The 19368-nt window shown below is 47.8% G+C and overlaps 4 non-coding genes across 4 annotated transcripts; 3 read left to right on the forward strand and 1 right to left on the reverse strand.

Moving 5' to 3' along the window:
* Positions 1–2917: 2917 nt before the first annotated feature.
* Positions 2918–2989, forward strand: TRNAW-CCA. The gene has a single exon. It is a non-coding gene; the product is annotated as a tRNA-Trp (tRNA).
* A 925-nt stretch (positions 2990–3914) lies between these two features.
* Positions 3915–3987, forward strand: TRNAR-ACG. Its single transcript has one exon. It is a non-coding gene; the product is annotated as a tRNA-Arg (tRNA).
* Positions 3988–4786: 799 nt separating this feature from the next.
* Positions 4787–4859, reverse strand: TRNAR-ACG. Its single transcript has one exon. It is a non-coding gene; the product is annotated as a tRNA-Arg (tRNA).
* A 1348-nt stretch (positions 4860–6207) lies between these two features.
* Positions 6208–6279, forward strand: TRNAW-CCA. The gene has a single exon. It is a non-coding gene; the product is annotated as a tRNA-Trp (tRNA).
* Positions 6280–19368: the final 13089 nt, after the last annotated feature.

Raw genomic sequence — 19368 nt, forward strand, 5'->3', positions numbered from 1 at the left:
TCATCCAGTGCTTGCTTCTCTCCTCTGTCTATGAAGGGAATGCAGAAGACTGGTTCAGGCGGAGGGATCTCTCAGCCTCCAAAAGATGTGGGATGAAACCTATCCCAGCTATCTGATGTAAAGTGATCTTCCAGCTTTCCCTGAGAATCAGTGGAGGTAGAGGGACTTCCAGGGGAGACTTCTATCCCATAAGAGGTGTGTCTGAGGGATAGACAGTAATAGAGTCATAGAAACATGGAATGGTTTGGGGTGGAAGGGACCTTAAAGATCATCTCGTTCTAACCCCCTGCCATGGGCAGGGACACCTTCCACTAGACAAGGTTTCTCCAAGACCTGTCCAACCTGTCCTTGAACACTTCCAGGGATAGGTCAGCCACAGCTTCTCTGGGCAACCTGTGCCAGGGCCTCACCACCCTCACAGTAAAGAATTTCTTCCTGTTGTCTAATCTAAACCTTCCCTCCCTCAGTCTGAGACCATTTCCCCTCTTCCTGTCACTCCAGGCCCTTGTCCAAAGTCCCTCTCCACCTCTCTTGGAGCCTCTTTGGGCACTGGAAGGGGCTCTAAGGTCTTCCTAGAGCCTTCTGTTCTCCAGGGGAACACCCCAAGCTCTCTCATCCTGTCTCCAGAGCAGAGGGGCTCTGGCCCTGTGATGAATTTAGTGACCTCCTCTGCATTTGTTCCAACACCTCCATGTCTTTCTTGTGTTGGGGGCCCCAGAGCTGGAGACAGCACTGCAGTTGGGGTCTCACCACAGAAAAATAGAGGGGGAAGAACAGAGTAGAGGGGCCTGATGGCTTCGGAGAATGAGAATCAGAGATAAATCCTTTAGTGATCTTTCTGTTGTGGAATAAATCTTGTTAATCTGGCCTGGAACTCACATCCCTTTGAGGGAGTGAGTGTGAGAAGGAAGGACTTCTCTTTCATTTTGAAGTTTTCAGTGGGCCTGGGGTATCCCTGAAGTAACCTGGGACACTAAAATTACGGGAAACACCTGCTTTCCCCAAGAACTCACCCAGATTTGCATTATGGCAGTGTAAATCAGGAGGATTTGATTGCAGTTGGGGTGCTGTGCTCCTCAAACTAGCTGAAAAGCTGACCTTATTTATTAACACTGTAAGGAGCTGGAAAGGGGCACTGGGGGGAAATGGGGTGCTCTGCTGGGAAATTTGGAAATTTTAGTTTTCTGTCAAACTGATATCAGACAAAAATATATTGTGCTTAAAATTACAAATGAACACAGCAAAGCCAAGTGTCGAAAAAGGTCTTCTGCACCTCTTCAAAGCATTTTATGGCCCAGCAGTCTAACACAGCAATGCACCCCTGTGGGGAGACACCTGCTTTAAATGCCCACATCTTTGAGGTGACTCCCACTCTCAGGCAGGATTCAGTTGTCTGAACATAATACCATAACAGATATCCTGCTGCATCCAAGATATTCCATGGAACAGAGTCTGTGGGATACTCAGTATTTCTGAAGGGACAAATAGAGAGAAACCAGGGAGCACATGCTGTAACACAGCATTAGATACCTGAATTTAGGCAGCTGAATCTCAGCTATTATGTCATGCAGTTGGAAATTAAGTAAATACCAGAGCAGGATGGATGAGGAGACATGGACTGCTGGGGGTGGTTAGCAGGGAAAACTTGGGGGGGAAAGTCTAATAGCGACCATTGGAACTAATAGCCAAAAAAAAAATATGGGCTCTGGGGAAAAATCTCTGTATTTCCAAGAAGGAAACAAGCTGATTGTCCAGTCTGGCTTAGGAATGGAGGGTCCTTCACTAAGCAAAATGCATCCACAGCCTAACTTACAGCTTGTGGAGCTCATGAGCTGGTTCCTGGCTCCCTCTTGTGGAAAGAGCTACTGGAGACAGAAGGGACCTTGTTGGGCAGGATTTGCTCAGCTGGAAAGGTAAAAGCAAGAGGAAATGCCTCTTTTCTCCATCTTCAGCATTGCTAAGGCACAGAGTAAATGTGTGGCCATTATTAATTTGTTTGCAGAGCAGGGCTGTGGGTTTTTGGTTTCAGACACCGAATTTTTGGGACTGGAGGGAGTCACATTCAGGGTAAGTGTATAACTATGAAGTTAACTTTTTTCTAACTTCATGTAATTTTTTAACATTTCTATAACTTTAAAAAACTCTGTAAGTGTAGTAACACTGAGAGCTCTTCTCTGGCCAGGCTGTGGGCAGCATTAGGTTGAGCCAGGCAGGAATGTGCAGATTCTTTCTCCATTGCCCAGCTTTTCCCAGCCCCTGCCTGTGTTGGGCTCCCACCATGTCACTCCCCAGCCACCCTGGTACCCAGCAGACTCTCTCCAGCATGCTGGGGTAGGAGTGGAGCTGGAGGGGAGGGAGGAAGGTTTCACCTCCTCTCTGACTCCCCTGTCCATGACAACCTGGCAGTAACCACACATGAGGAAAGGACTGGGTGGCCAGAGCTGGTGGTCAGCCTTGCCTGCACTGGTGGGGCATCTTTCCATCCTTACATAAAGCCCAGCTGCTATTTCCAGCTAACACAGGGTTGTGGCTGGGGCAGGACATCAGGAGCTGCAACTGGACTGAGCCCACGGATGTTTTGCTCGGAACACTGCCCACGACTATTTCTGGGTACATACCCAAAGTCTACCTTGGGCTGTCCTGTGTCCCCCCCCGGGGCCACCACCCTCCTCTGCAGCATCCATGACCCTGGTTCCTGCCTGCATTGATCTTGTAGGTCCCCTCCTCCCACCCCGCAAGCTCATCCTGCAGCCTGGACTGATCTCTGCAGCCAGACCTCAACCACCCCCCCCCCCTCAGGTTGCCCCTTCCCCTCCACAGCTACAGATCCCCCTGGATTGTCTGATCCCCCTGGGGTGGTCCCCATGGAAAGGACATTCCCACCAGCCAGCCTGGGGTCCTGATAGCCCTCCACCCCGACCTCGTGGCGCAAGGGCAGCGCGTCTGACTCCAGATCAGAAGGTTGTGTGTTCAAATCACACCGGGGTCAGACCCGGGGCACCACCACCACCCCTCTGTTTTTTTTTGGGGGGGGCATCTCTGTGGGAGGGGCACTGGGCAGCTCTAGGGGGACACCTCTGACAAGGGTTTTGTGAGGAAGACGATGCTCAGAGCTTGCCTTTGAGCCAGAAGGAAGTTATGGGTCATGAGCAAAGTAGAGGCCAAAGCAGGGAGGTGTTGTGGTGGGTGTCTGCCACAATTTGCCTCATGAAGGAGGTGAAATCTTCCTCAGGAAAATGCAGGAAGGTCTTTTACTCCAGGCTCAGTCACTCCCGGAGGATCTGGATAGGCAATACTTGCCTGGCAGGGTAAGATGGAGTGGCACAATCAGTCCAGGGGATTTCTTGAGGTGAAAAATGGGACAAGTTTCTGACGAACAACATGAGAAGTTTTTTTTTCCCAAAAGATTAAGAAAGACCAACTGGAGAGCTCTAGTTTGGGCAACCTCAGCTCAGGGCCCACAGGCAGACTACAGAAGCAATACTACTGAAATCCAAGCCCAAATAAAAGGATGAGAAAATGATTGGAAAGAGTGACCATGGATTCAGCAAGGGCAGAACACTCTTGAGTAAGTGATGGCTTTCATTGAAGAGATGATTTCCCTGATGGTCAAGACAATACCAAGGAATATAATTTACCTTGGCTTTGGTTTGACCTCTGATGGGGGGTCTCACAGACATGTCACTGCAGCAGGACACAGACACAGAGCAGCTGAGCTGAACCCAAAAGCAAAGTGAAGGGGCAGGACCAGGGGACCAAAGGTGATGGGATCAGTAGGTGGCAGCCCAGCTCATGTCCTTCACTGCCTGATGCTGCACTGGGTGTTGTTTGAGGTCTGTGGTGGGCACAGAGGGGGTTCTACAGAAGGAAGGACATGGCCAGGCTGATGGGGACGTGGGAATAACAAAGGGATGGGGCCAGTGGCGCAATGGACAACGCGCCTGACTACGGATCAGGAGATTGCAGGTTCGACTCCTGCCTGGCTCGACACTTTTAGCCCAGGGAACTTCCTCCTGCTCCCTCCATCAGGACCTTCCTTCTCCTGCCCACCATCCCTCCTCCCAGGCCCTCTTCTGCAGGGCAAAGTGCTGGGCTGTCCTCTTGCTCTGCAGAAAGGAAAGAGTAACTCACTGGCCTCCAAAAGGAGCAGAGCTGGGACCCACACCACAGCCAGGAAGGAGTACCACAGCAAGTCCCTCAGCAGAACACAGACATCTCCTGAACTGCTGCCCTGCAGGCTGGACAGACTCAGCACATCTAGACTGTCCTGGCAGCTCATGTGCTCTGGTCCTCAGCCCTCTTTGAGGTGCACATTGCTCTTGCTGCTGTTTTTCAGTGCCTAGTAAAGTTCTGCTCTGGAAGCAGTGCCCTGCTCACAGCTTTGATGTCACAAAATGACACTCCTGGGATGCTGATACCAGAGAGATGGACAAAAAGCCTGGAGGGGTAAGGAACTCATGAAGACAGCTGTCCTTTGTCACCTCTACTACAGCCAGGCAGCTTCAGGGTGAGCCAGGCAGGAGTTGAAACAGCAGTCTCCTGATTAATAGTCAGGCACATTCATAGTGTGTTGTGCCACTCTCCCCAGCCTCTGGTCCCACCTGCTGACCCCACTGTGTCCTTTTTGGAGGCTCATGGGGTCTGGAGTTACTCTTTCCTCCCTGCAGGGCAAGAGGACAGCCCAGCACTTTGCCGTGCAGAAGAAGGCCTGGGAGGAGGGATGATGGGCAGGAGAAGGAAAGTCCTGATGAAGGGAGCAGGAGGAATTTCCCTGGGCTAAAAGAGTCGAGCCAGGCAGGAGTCGAACCTGCAATCTCCTGATCCGTAGTCAGGCGCGTTGTCCATTGCGCCACTGGCCCCATCCCCTTGTTATTCCCACATCCCCATCAGTCTGGCCACGTCCTTCCTTCTGTAGAACCCCCTCTGTGCCCACCACAGACCTCAAACAACACCCAGTGCAGCATCAGGCAGCGAAGGACATGAGCTGGGCTGCCACCTACTGATCCCATCACCTCTGGTCCCCTGGTCCTGCCCCTTCGCTTTGCTTTTGGGTTCAGCTCAGCTGCTCCATGTCTGTGTCCTGCTGCAGCTGGGCTGCCACCTACTGACCTCATCACCTCTGGTCCCCTGGTCCTGCCCCTTCGCTTTGCTTTTGGGTTCAGCTCAGCTGCTCCATGTCTGTGTCCTGCTGCAGTGACATGTCTGTGAGACTCCATCTGAGGTCAAACCAAAGCCAAGATAAATGGTGCTGCTTGGTGTCCTCTTGATGGCCAAGGAGGAAATTTCTTTAAAGTAATCTATTACATTGTCTGAGAGTGTTCTGACCTTAGTAAACCCATGTTCCTTGTTTCCAGTCATCATCACATATTTTCTTTATTCAGGCATGGGTTTCAGGAACATTCCTTTCATAGCCTTTATTTGGGCTCTTGGGTGAGGCTGACCCGACTCCTACTTCTTACTCTTTTCTTGGAAAAACACTTCCTCATACTGTTCGTCAGAAACCTCTCTCTATTTCCATCAATTTACACCAAATCATTGTCCTCAAACCATCCAGTAATCCTCTGGACTGACTGCACCACCCTTCCAGGAAAATGTGGCATGAAGACAAGTCCAGGCCCCCCAGGAGTGACTGAGCCTGTAGTTACGAGACTCTTCACTTTTCAGAGGAAGCCTTCACCTCCTTCAGCTTCTTCATGAGGCAAACCATGGCAGACATCCACCACAACATCTGGGTGAGAGCCCAGAGAGGGATGGGGCAGACGGGCAGAGTGAACTGCAGGGATCCAGGATATTTCTGGGCAGATGACCTCACAGCAGACTCCATCCATCACCTGAGAAGGTGACCCCAGTCAGGCTGTGCAAGAGGCATGAGGGTCCCTCCTGCCACAGGGCTTAACGTGGATCCATCTTTCAGGTGAATGGGGCCTCTTTCCCCTGGGGAGGTGCTGGGATGCCGTCCCTCCTGTCCCTCTGGAGACAGCATGCCCAGGTGCCTGTTTCTCCTAGGAGAGGCTCTGCAGGGCTGCTCTGGGCAGTGGTCACTTTTGGCCTTCTTCCTCTGAAGTATCTCATTTAGAGCCCTCTTCGTCCAGCGAGGCAACAGGCAAAGATGGTCCCACTCCTGTGTCAGGTGAATCAAAATTCCCCTTCCCTCAAAGAACGGCCCGAAGTCTGGGATGACATTTGGGGGGAAAATGTCCCATCCCTGACCTCGTGGCGCAATGGCAGCGCGTCTGACTCCAGATCAGAAGGCTGTGTGTTCAAATCACACCGGGGTCAGCATGTCCCACCTCTGTAATGTGAGATGGGCACCTCAGCAACAATTGTTTTTGCCCTCCCACTCTGTCCCCCACAAGCCCTGGTGAAGGGCAGTAGATAAGCCATGGCAGAGTGGTCTTTTCTTGCTGGACCAGTGTTTAAAGTATCTGGATGACTCCAGCCTTCCCTTATCCTATGTTTGCAAAGGTCACAGGATTAGTGGGTATCACAGATGTGGCTCCTTGTCTTGGTATCACTTCTTCTGGGTCCAAACGCCCTTTGGAAGGTCAAGGGTGTCTGACTTCACTTTGACAAAAAGTCCAGCCTGCAGTCTCCTGATCCATAGCAACACTGGCTCTTGTGAGCCTGGCACATCATGACAACACGTTCTCTTGGTGCCATTTGTGTTTTCTGCCCCCCATCTTATCCCTGTGCAGTCTGAGAAAAGTCCAGGTCCATCTGCTCTGCACCCTGTTGTTAGGTGGGATAAGATCCCTTTGCGTGTTCCTCCTCAGATTGGATGATCCCAGTTTCTTTCCTCTTCTCCTCACACCCCAAGTATCCAAGTCCCCCACCACCTTTGTGGCTCTCACTGGAATTGCTTCATTATGTCAGTGAGGTTTTTTTGTTGATTCTGTTGAAACATCTGGCTGGGGGGAACTAAAACTAAGCCATCACATCTTTAACTCTCTGCTTACTCTCTTCCTGATTCCCAGTGGTGAGATGGACAGAGGGGATAGAGGGCTGGGAAAACAAAACAAAACAAAACAAAACAAACAAACAAACAAACAAACAGGCCTCGAATCTGTGGGAATAACAGTTTCTGAGTTATAATTCACTAAAAGTAGTTGAACTCTTTTAAGGGCTCTTTAAAGGTGAATTTTAAAATACATAAACAGGAGGCACAATGAGGAAAGACAATGGAGAGATGAGAAAGGCAAGAAAAGAGGAGAAGGTAAAAGAAGAGTATTTTCTCCAGCCATACCTACACCAGGGATTCATGGGTTCATTCTCCAATGGCAGATCCAGGCTCCTACTTCTGTGTCAGGATACGGCATTTAGCAGGAAGCAAAGTCCCACAGTTCCCCATCCAAAACTCTGTGAAAACACAAATTGGGACTCACTGAACAGGGCAGGCTTGAGGCCACACATCCCATGAAATCAGGCATTCCTGATGTTTTGGACAGCAGCTGAATGGTGACATCTGAACACAGCACTGGACTAACACCTTGAGAAGCTCAGGGTTGTTCAGTCTCAAGAAAAGGAGGTTCAAGGGGGAACCTTCTCACTCTCTACAACTCCCTGACAGGAGGGTGGAGCCAGATGGGGGTTGGACTCTGCTCCCAAGGAGCAAAGTGACAGGAAGAGAGGAAACGGCCTCAAGTGGTACCAGGCGAGGCTTAGATTGGATATTAGGAACAATTTCTTTACTGGAAGGGTGTTCAGGCATAGGAGCAGACTGCCCAGAGCAAAAGTTAGGTCACCATCCCTGGAATTGTTCACAAAATGTGTAGCTGTATCACCTGGAGACATGGGTTAGTGGTGGGCTTGGCTGTGCCGAGTTAATGGTTCGACTCGATGGTCTGAGAGGACTTTTCCAACCTAAATGGTTCTTGGGTTCTGTGTAGCTGTTTAGCCAGTGAGGAATATCAACTACAGGTGTCTGGTAGATTGAACACCTCAGAAAGGAAATTTCCATGAATTTGTGGGTGGTGGGGTTGCATGGGGGCTTTGGTGATGCTGCTGGCCTGAAAGTGAGAGGAGCTTAATCTTCCTGGACACAGACTGTCCTGTTGGATTACACAGCTCTGGAAGTCCCCCTTTGTGCCCACAGCTTGCCTGGCACCATTCACAAGTGTTTGGGGGAATGGGGACTGAGGGGAAAATAGAAAACCCCTGGGCTCAGATTATCCCACAGCTGGGCATCACAGCTCCAAAGAGCTCTGGGAATGCCCTAATTAGCCTGGCATTGCCTGGGAATCACAGACACAGAGAGAAGTAGGGGAGGCTGATGAACCAAGGCAGGCAAGGCCTCAGGATGCTTCCACTGCCAAAAAACCCTGAAGTGTATGTTGCTCCATGACTCCCATTCCCACTTATCTGATGAACGCAGACCTAGGAGCCCTTATCCCATGCCCCTACGGTGCTGATGTGTCACCGATGGGTGGAGGGAGCACAGGTTCCCTCCGTGGTTGACCTCAAGATGTCGCCACCTCGCTGTTTTCGAAGTCACAGAATCACAGAACCATTAAAGTCGAAAAAGACCTCCAAGTTCATTAAGCCCAGTGTTCCTCAGCTCTTCCGAAAAGAAAGAAGAGAGGGGAGCACTCAAAGGCTGGTGAGATGTCTCCTGACTGTGGATCAAACACACATAGCTGTGATTTTTTGCCTCTTTGGCTTGCCAGAATGGAAATAAACTCGAGTGTTTCCTTTTGCAGACCTTCCAAAGCTGAAAAAAACCCACAATATAGTACAATTTTCTAGATGCTGCTCCTGGGAGTACTGGAACACTCTTGAAAGAATGATACTTGGTAAGAAGTGTCATTCTGGCATACTTCTCATTAGAAGTATTATCTTCACTTCCAGGCAATGGGAACTGTTTTTAAACATTTCACCAAAAAAATGCTGAATTTACAATTGTTCTCACTTTTGAATGGGCTGAACTCTTCTGACTTTTTTAAGCCTTCTCTTTTTAAAGCAGGAGCTACTTGAGTCACAGTCTAGGGAAGAAGGTATCCCATGCCATGACAAGGTGGTTGGAATTAGATGATCTTCAAGGTTCCTTTCCAACCCAAATCATTCTGTGGTTCCATGATTCTATGAAGATCTGGCTGGTGATGAGGTTTAATCAAAGGGACAGTTGAACAGAGAGTAGAACTTGATGTCTCCATCAAGTTGTCATAGGTTACTTAATAACCAAGTTATTTCATAATCTAGAGACTCTCTGAATGTTTCTAGTTAAAACATTCTGTCTTGCATAAACAAGGAAATCTTTGAGGCCATATAAAATGGGGAAATGTGAGGGAGAAAGGCTTAAAACATTCCAAAAAGCTGTAAATCTCAGCAACAAATGCTCTTTCATGTATAACTTTATTTCCGGCTCCTAGGAAATTGTGATTAGTCCTATTGAGGTCTGTTGCACAAAGTAGTTTAGTCTAAATATTGACATACAAGTAAGCTTTACCAGAGGAGGATGTGAACCCTGTGAGCACAAGCCCATCTCTCCTGAGCTGGGACCCCTGCACACAGAGCCAGGCTGGGTCCAGCTCTGGGCTTTTCGTGTCTGGTGAAAATGATTACAGGAAGTTGACCCATCTTTTGTCAGGCAGCAAGGATTTTTTTCTGACTGTAAAAGCAAGTGTGCCAGCCCTGTGTCAGCAGGCTATGCTCCATTCCAGCACAATCCCATGACTGTGAATGAAGCTGGAGTTTCATTTTTGTTTGACTTCAACCTGTTGACTCAAGGCTCAGCGTCCAAGCTGAGGATCAGGTCACATCTCCCTGTTAGTGACGAAGAAAAGGTTACTTTTGATCTGCTGGAACTTCTTAGGGATAAAGATCACAGAAACACAGAATGGGTCAGGTTGGAAGGGACCACAGCGGGTCGTCTGGTCCAACCTCCCTGCTCCATCAGGGTCATCCCAGAGCACGGGATGGTGTCCAGACGGTTCTGGAATATCTGTGATGAGGGAGACTCCACAACCTCTCTGGGCAACCTGTTGGTCCTCCTGTTTGTGGAGCGAGGACTCTGCAGTAATTCCCATGCACTGGTGCCAATTAAGCCTCTTTTTCCCTCAGTATCTGAATCACTGATGAAGTGGCTGCTGGAGAAGTGATGGAGGAGTCTTTTTATATTTGGACATCAGGAAGAATTCTTTCACTAAAAGGGTTGTCAAGCACTGGCACAGACTGCCAGGTGGTGGAGTCCCCATCCCTGGAGGTGTTCAAGGAACAACTGGGTGTGGCTGTCAGAGCTCTGGGCTGGTTGACAAGATGGTGATGGGCATTTTATCTGCTCAAGCCTGTCCCTGGTGGCCTCATCCTTTTCCCTATTTCCATCTATGTCCCACTCCTGCCTTAGTGTGAAGCAGGATGGGGGTGCCAAGGCCACGATTGCCAGTCATCCATGGGGTGCCCCAGTCTTCAATGTGTGGAATTTTTGTAAACATCTTCAGCAACTGGATGGCAAAAAATTCTCAAAGAATGAAACATTCAGATTTTCAATTTTATTTAAGGTATTTAAAAGCTATGCCAACAGCAGGAAACTTAAAATGGAGTGACTGGGCAAATAGATGATGGAAGTACGCTGAGATAATGAATCCAGGGAAAAATAATCCAGACTGTGACACTGGACTCACAGTTGCAACCCAAGAAAGATATCTTGACATTTGCAGACAGCAAACTTGTCAACCTTGCTGCCATGGGAGGATGTGAAGGAAGACAATACCAGTGAGGTCTGAAAGGTCAAGCCATGGATGGTCCAACAGGACATTGCTCTGTTATGGTACAACATGAGGTCAAGAATGTCCCAGAAGAGAGCTCGGGCTTGTTTCTTTCCCAATGCACATTTTGGCGACAGCATGTGGCTGATATTTATCTTTCTCTGCAGTCAGGAGGCAGAAGGATGTCAGAACACTGATATCTTTAAATCAGGCCATAAACCAGTATGAGATGAATTATCAGCCAAAAACCCTCAAGACAGAAATACTTCTCTGGATTTTTTTCAGGGCAAAACGTCAATAAAAAGGGCTCATAGCAATCTCTTATCTCTATCTCTGCTGCAGTCCCCAAACCTGAAAATCTTCAAACCTCTTTGCGTCGGCAGGTTTCAGACCTCAATTCATAACGATTTTCCTGTAAGCTCTCTTTGCTATTTTTCACTTGTTTTTCCAGCTGCAGACCCAGGACATACTCCTAAGTGATTTTCAGGTTGTCTCCTTAGGAACTGGGTGAATTTCAGAACAAACTCCAAGACCTGCACAAAGCAAAAGGACCAGCTTTGTGAGCAGACACCAACGCTGACAGTGAGATGCAATCAAGAGTAGATTTTTTTAATGAATAAATGTCTAAATGAATACAAGTCAGAGCTCATCAGTTTGTAAGTACCTGTATTTCTAGTACTATTCCCTGCTTTATCGCAGTTCCTTGGGTTTTCAAAGCCCTAGAAGCATTCTAGACACTTCTTATGCTTTATGTTTCCAGTGAAAAAGTCACGATGGGAATTTCTCCTGAGAAAGAGAGTGGGAAGATGAAGCTGAAGAATATGACCCCACTCAGCACATCATTCCCTATCTCCCAAGGTTGACAGAGGAATAATACTGCTCTTAGTCTTTAGAGCATGGAAAATCAACCAATTTTTTTTTTCCTTTGCCTGAACTTTTCCCTGGGATTTTGTCCCTCATGTAAGAACAGGAGCTGTCTGCAAATGGGATTTGGTCCCACAGCTTGCCTGCTTCCTTCTTTCCTTTATGCTTCCAAGTTTTTAAATCATATTCCTGTACTCAAACTTCTCTTGCAACTAAATGACTGCCCCAGACCTCTGTCCTTAATGGCTGATCATATGTAGAACTGCTGTAATCTAAAGGACTAATTAGTTTCTGGGAGAAAGGCCAGAGATTTCACTGACTTTTTGGCGTGATTGCAACAGCTTTAGGTCCAGATAATGTACCATCATAACTGCTGAGTGTTCTGGGGCAGGAGGAGTGAGTGGAGGGGAAGGAGAGAGGGATTCTGCAATAACATCCATAGCAAAATTTCAAGAGGCAGCACCACGTCCATGTTGGCAAGTGAAAGAGTGTAGGGGCAGGTACAGGAAATGGCTCTGTAATATCACCTCACCTGGGCACAGTTTGGGCACAGGCCAACTGGCACCAACCCAAACTATCCCTGGGCACAGGTGGGGAGTTGGCATGAACTAGAGATGATTCCCTGTAGACAGTTTTAATGCAGCCAACTCATCCTGCAGGGTGAAAGAGTTTAACAGTATGGATGTGGCCAGCCATTCTAGTTGTCTTAGAGTCACAGAATGGTTTGGGATGGAAAGGACCTTAAGGATGATGTCATTTCAACCCCATGCCATGGGCAGGGACACCTTCCACTATCCCACTCTGCTCCAAGCCCCATCCAACCTGGCCTTGAACACTTCCAGGGATCCAGGAGCAGCCACAGCTTCTCTGGGCAACCTGTGCCAGGGACTCAACACCCTCCCAAGGAAGAATTCCTTCCCAATACCCCATCTAACCCTGCCTTTTGTCAGTTTGAAGCCATCCCCCCTTGTCCTGTCCCTCCAACTCCTTGTCCAAAGTCCCTTCCCAGCTCTCTTGGAGCCCCTTTAGGCACTGGAAGGGGCTCTAAGGTCTCCCTGGAGCCTTCTCTTCTCCAGGTTGAACACCCTCAGCTCTCTTAGGAATGGTGCTTATCATGTTTAGTTCCATGATTGACACAACTGTCCTTCCCATCTTTCCTCTGGCAAACTCCTCCACCCCCTGTTGGACTGGCTGCACTGTCACCCATCACCAGACTCCATCAGCACACAGGAAGGTGTGCTAAAAGAACTTCTGGAACGCCACAAATTTCCCTGCTCATCGTCTTTCCTTCTGCCCCAGTCTAACAGAAGGAGTTAGAAAAGACAGCTCAGATTTTAAGGATAATTTTGTACCTATTCTCAGTCAGCTTCATTTGGTATAACTGGCCAGCCCAGAGAACTCTGCCTTATAGTTCCTACCTGAGGAGCAGAGATCCCTGGAGCTTGTTGTGAAGAGGTTGCTTTGATAAGGTGTTTGATATATTTTTGCAATCCCTTACTGAGGCCAAACTTTTACTTACACCCTTTGCATCAACACCCACAAAACCAACCCCACTGTCCCTCTGAAGGGCTGGAGATGGGGGAGAGGGTGGGCTAAATTGTGATTTACACCCCCAGCAAAGGCATGGATGTGAAAACTGTAGAGAGGACTCCCGAGAAACGCAATCCTTAAAACTGCCAGCAAGTCTTGGCCTTTCCAAAGGTCAGACACTTTCCTAGAAGTGTCTGGCTCATTACCCAGGAGGAATCCCATCCTTGGAGGGGGGATTGAGGTGCTGTCGTTAAAGACGTGGTTTCCCAGCAAAGTCATGCACAGGGGAGCAGGAACTATTAGGCGTGGGTGGCTCTGTGAGACCTTTATGCAGAGGGCTGGAAGTGACCCTCTTGGCTGCTGTGGGGGTGGGTCACAGAAAATCATCTCGAACGTTTTGTCAGCTTCAACAGATGAAAGTCAGGTTGGTTTATGCCCTGTTGATGTGTCTGTGAAGAAGGGATATCAAAAATTAACAACTCAGTGACTCCCCTGTCCTTTTGAGGGATTCTTCCATGCTGGACTCTGCATGTGCTGCGATGTCATTCCTGCTCCCAGCTAAGGCTGGAGAAAGCCTCATCCCCCAGGACGGGGACAAACATGGTGAGGAAACAACATCCACGGATGGAGAGATGAAATAAGGACAGAGGTAAGAGAACAGATTTGCACAGTGCTCCCAGAGGCATCTCTGATAGATCATAAAATCACAGACTGGTTTTGTATTGGAAGGGACCTTAAAGATCAACTAGTTCCAACCCCAATTCCATGGGCACAGACATCTCCCACTATCCCACGTTACTCCAAGCCCTGTCCATTCTGGCCTTGAACACTTCCAGGGATGTGGCAGCCACAGCTTCTCTGGGCCTCAGCACACTCACACTTATCTCCAGGAGATATTTAATGGACGCCAGATACCAAGGAGATGTTTAGTGTCCTGTATCTGACCCCTAAGAAATGGTGCAGTCACATACGGAGGAGTTTTCAACACACAAAGGGTGCAGCTCCAGCAAGAAGATTAACTGAAACCTGTCTTAAACTAGAACATGTGAAGCAAACATTTAGGTGATGTAGGCACAAAGGAAAAACTCTTAGTCCCCAGGCAGGCACTGCCCCTTCTCTTCCCATCCCCAGCACTTGGAGCACACTGGGTAGGAGAAAGCAAATTCCACCCACTCCTCCAGCCCCTGCATTGCCCAATGCACTGATGATGTGCTTGATTATGTCACGGCTTGCATAACTGGGGTTTGCCTGTGATATTGACCTCGGAGCTGCCTTCCAAGGGGCAAGTTGGCCAGGAGTCAGCAGTGCCCTGGCAGCCATGGGGGCCAACCCTGTCCTGGGGGGGAGTCAGGCCCAGCATCGCCAGCTGGGCCAGGGAGGGGATTGTCCTGCTCTGCTCTGCCCTGGGGCGGCCTCACCTGCAACATTGGGACAGTTTGAGGTGACACAATGTAAGGAAGGTATTGAGCCATTAGAGAGAATCCAAAGGAGGGCAACAGAGATGGTGAAGGGCCTTGAGGGGAAGCTCTGTGGGGAGCAGCTGAGGGCACTTGGCGTGTTCAGCTGGAGAAGACTGGGGGGAGACCTCATTGCAGTTACAACTAAGGGTCAGGAGGGGCAGGCACTGAGCACTGCTCTGTGTCACCAGTGACAGAACCCCAAGGACTGTCATGAGGTTGTGTCAGGGCAGGTTTAGGTTGGATATCAGGAAAAGGTTGTTCCCCCAGAGGGTGGTCGGGCACTGAACAGGTTCCCCAGGGCAGTGGTCATAGCCCAAAGCCTGACAGAGCTCAAGGAGTGTTTGGATGATACTCTGGGGCACAGAATGTGACTCTTGGGGCTGGTCCTGTCCAGGGCTAAGGGTTGGACTCGATGATCCTTGTGGGTCCCTTCCAACCAGCTGTGATTCTGTTGTTCTGTGAAATGAAGTGAGTAAATTATAGTAACTAGTATTTATTTTAAAGGAGTCCTCCAGATGATTTGTTTTCTTTGTTCTTTAAAGGATTTTAAGTCCAGGTTGAATAGGTCTTTGAGGAACCTGGTCTTGTGGGTGGTGTCTCTCCCCATGGCAGGGGGTTGGAAAGACATGGTCTTTAAGGTCCTTTCCAAACTAAACCATCCTATGATTCTATGATATGATATTTCAAGTAATCTCTTATAACTCTGTGGACATATTTTGTTTATTAAATTAGTTACATACACTTTCTTTTAAAATTATACCTCACTGTGTGTCATCTGTGCAAGTAGAGATCTGCAATGCTTAACTTCCAAGGTGGTATTTAAATGTCACTCACAAGCTTTTAATCGCTGTGATTTTTTAGGTGACAGTGGCACCCAAGCACAGATTGCAAGGAAACCCTGTGCAACTTTAATCAGGACACTGATTTGTGTAGAAAATAGATGTTTGGACCTCAAATAATTTATGGCACAGGAAAGATTGCTAGCAGTAGGGTAAAGATAGATATATATATATATATATATATATATATTTATATATATATGCTTTCCCAAATAACCATGTGCCTATGCACCTTTAAATGCATACTTGTTGTCAAAATGGCAAAGTCAAGTCCTACCAGTGATGAATCCAATTCTTGCTGCTGCAACATTAGCAACTTCCAACCTAACATGAGCCAGGGGAGCTCCAGTGATTATATTTCTTATGATGGTGGTGCCAAAATCAACAGAAACTTACCCTATGCACCATAGTAGATATTTAGCTGATGCACAGAGGGAAGCATTTAGATACTGCTCACTGTCTATGAAAACACTTCTGGTGTTTTAGTTTGTCATCAACTCCACCATATTTCTTAAATTTAAGGCTTCTGTGCTATTCCATAGGATACCATCCCCACAGAAGCCTCACCCCCTTGCAGGAAAAGCATCTCTCCAGCAGGATTAGGGCTGTGACAGCTAAGGATACTCATCATGCAGGACTAGAGATTACTAGTCTTTTCTGCATTACATGCAGAAAACCCTGTATCCCATCTCCCTCTTAAACTCTGATTATTATTCCTTGCCGCCCTCACAGAGGAATTCTCCCTTAGCTTAGAGGTGCAGAGGGCAGTACATCTCTCCATGCTGATTTCCAGTGCTGTCATTTAAATGTCTGTTTAATGTTGACTCACTGTCTGGATCTCAGTGTGAGGGCACATGAACTGGAGATCAAAAGGTAATAATTGACCAGGTCCCCAGACCTCAGCGTTGCAGCATCCCTGAACCTTACGTGGACAGGGCCCTCCTCTTGTGCCTCTTCAGTGACACCAGGAAACGTCTCACACACCAGAATTCATTAACTGATCTGCTGTACTTTTCTTCCTCTGAAAGGTTTAAGGTGTTTCTTTCACAGGGGGCCAGTGGAGCTGTCCCAGTTAGGACTGATGGAAAAACAGAGCTAAAAATGTGCCTTGTGCACCCACCTAACCCATCTGAAATGGCATAAACCACCTTACTGACAAGTCACATGGGGGAAGGTTTTGCACAAGAGCAAAGTGTATCTATTAGAGGATTTATACTAATAAAGACTCATGCATGAAGCATCATCAAAGAATCATGGAATGGTTTGGGTTGGAAGGGAACCTAAAGATCAACTCATTCCAACCCCCTGCCATGGGCAAGGACATCTTCCACTAGCCCAGGTTGCTCCAAGCCCCTTCCAGCCTGGCCTTCAACACTTCCAGGGATGAGGCAGCCACAGCTTCCCTGGACAATCTGTGTCAGGGACTCACCACCCTCACAGCCAAGAATTTCTTCTTAATATCTAATCTAAATATACCCTATTTCTGTTTGAAGCCATTCCCCCTTGTCTTGTCACTCCAGGCTCTTTTTCAAAGTCCTTCTCCATCTCTCTGGAGCCCATTTAGGCGCTGGAAAGGGCTCTAAGGTCTCCCTGGAGCCTTCTCTTCTCCAGGCTGAACAACCCCAGCTCTCAGTTACCCCTCTCAAACACCCCATGGGATGGCAAGTTAATAAACAGACGTGGCAGTGGTCTGGACAACACATGGATTCACAGACTGATTGGTCTGAGCTGCTCCCTCCCTGCACTATATGGGATATGCCTATTGCTCCAAGAGGTGTAAGATGCTATGGAGAAGCAGGTTGGATACCAGATTCACCTGCAACTATCCAGGCAGAGGTGCAATGAGTGCACATCTCTTACCACGAAGTATCTGCAATCAGCTGTGGTAGGAAAACATTCCATTCCTTACACTGCAAAGATAAGAACTGTAAATGACATTGATTTATCACAGAGAAAACTGTAAAAGGGACACAAGGCAGCAACAAAAATCAGAAAACCCAAATGAATTTGTTAAAATTGCCCTGGGGATGACGACAAATCGAATGTAAGATTTCAGTCTGTTATTTTATTTTGCTTAGTCTTGGAAGCATCAGACAAAAGGCACATTTGAAGAACATGATACTATCCCAGTTCATTAACTTACTGATGATTAATCAGGATGAAGCACTGAAGCCTATAATAATGAACTATTATGGAGGGTAGTTTGTCAGTCAAGAAGAGAAGAAGAAAAATACCTGCCTTGCAGAAGACTGAGAAATCAGTTACGATGCTTCTTGCAAGGGCTGGCCCCACTCAAGATTTTGGTTTTTCCTTGCCTTGCCACCTTTGAAAAGCTGTGCTTATGGGTGAGAAGCAAAACTCAATTGCAAAGTCCCCCCAGCTCCTCTTTGCTTAGAGACCATGATATCTCTGGGTAGGTACCTGCAGCTCCTGGAGTTCCCAGTTCATGTCTAGGGGTTAATGTTCTACAGAGATTTCCAGGGCTCCATCCCTGCCCTGACTACCCTGGGACACAGCTCCATGCACACCCTGCTGTGTTCCAGCCCCAGGTCACCGCTGTGCTGCCTGAATCGCTCTGCTCCTGGGGGGGTTTGTACAAGTTTCACCCGGTTTTTAAGCAACCAGCTTGCACCTGTCTTCGTTCTTGCTAGAAGTCAAAGTCATGGAATTTTCCTTTTGCTCTGAATGGTTTCTGGTTACCTGTGCTGGCAGGGCTTGAAATGTTGGTCACGTTCATAGAATCATGGAATCATGGAATCCTAAATGGTTTGGGATGGAAGAGACCTTAAAGATCATCTCATTCCACCCCCTGCCAGGGGCAGGGACACCTTCCACTAGCCCAGGTTGCTTCAAGCCCCGTCCAACCTGGCCTTGGACACTTCCAGGATGGGGAAGCCACAGATTCTCTGAGCAAACCTGTCACCACCCTCACTGTAAAAAACTTCTTCCTTATTTCCTAGAGGGCTGTTTTTCTTCTGCAAGAAAGAAGGCTGTTCAGTAAAATCTGAATGCTATGGCAGTTTGCATCAGTGAAATTAAAACAATTTGTCTCTGGTAATGGATTTGTTCCAGTCCAGAGGTGTGAAACACATCACTGCATGTGATAACAAAGAGTGGTCACCGCCTTCCCCAGTGCCATCACTCTGATGTTATTTGGGAAAAAGTATGACTCCTCCTAACTCCTCCTATGGAGCATTGAGTGCTCAAAAGCCACATTTCCATTTGCAAAACATCACAACAGTTTTCTGTCTGTGAGAAAGACAAGTTGGAAAAAATTCACATTTCAGTGGGTCTTGATAAAAACAAAAGGGTTTTGTTCCCTGGTGTTGCCGATCAAGCGTCTGTCTCTCCTTCAGAGGGTCCCACTGACATCTCAATGAAAGAGAAAAGAGAGAAGTGACAAATGAGCTCTCCTCTCCATCAAAAATGGGGAAAACTGGAGAGCTGCTGGCAAACATAAAAAGAAAATTTTCAAGGCAAGGGTACAAAGAAAAAAAAAAGGAACAAAAAAACACAACACTTGACATTTCTTGGTTAATTAGATTTTATGGGTGGAAGAGGGAAATCACTGTTTATGTTGCTGTTATTTGCTGCATAAACACTTAAGTAACTCACCTTGTTGCTGCTCCCTCAGCTGCTTGAGCTTGCCTGTGAGCACGGAGGTTAAACATAAACATGGGTAATGTTTTCATCCTTCGAATAATTCTTAGAACAAAACCACCATTAACTCTGAGTTAAGCATAATAAATGAGACAATAAGGAAGCAAACCACTGAACCAGGACACTGAACCAGAGGCAGGAGCTGCAGAGACACCTGGGCTGTGACAAGAGTTTAACCTGGGTTTGGGTGTGATGGTGTTTGGGCAAAGGGAAGGTTTCCCATGGGTGCAAAGATGTTGTGGTTATTTGGCATCTACAAGCCCAGGATTTCATGAAGAGGAACCTTCTTTACACTGATCTCCTTCTTAGAAAATT

This window comes from Empidonax traillii, unplaced genomic scaffold (genome assembly GCF_003031625.1).
Source record: "Empidonax traillii isolate 1590-97213 ecotype Southwest subspecies unplaced genomic scaffold, ASM303162v1 scaffold1213:size316513, whole genome shotgun sequence".
NCBI lineage: Eukaryota > Metazoa > Chordata > Aves > Passeriformes > Tyrannidae > Empidonax > Empidonax traillii.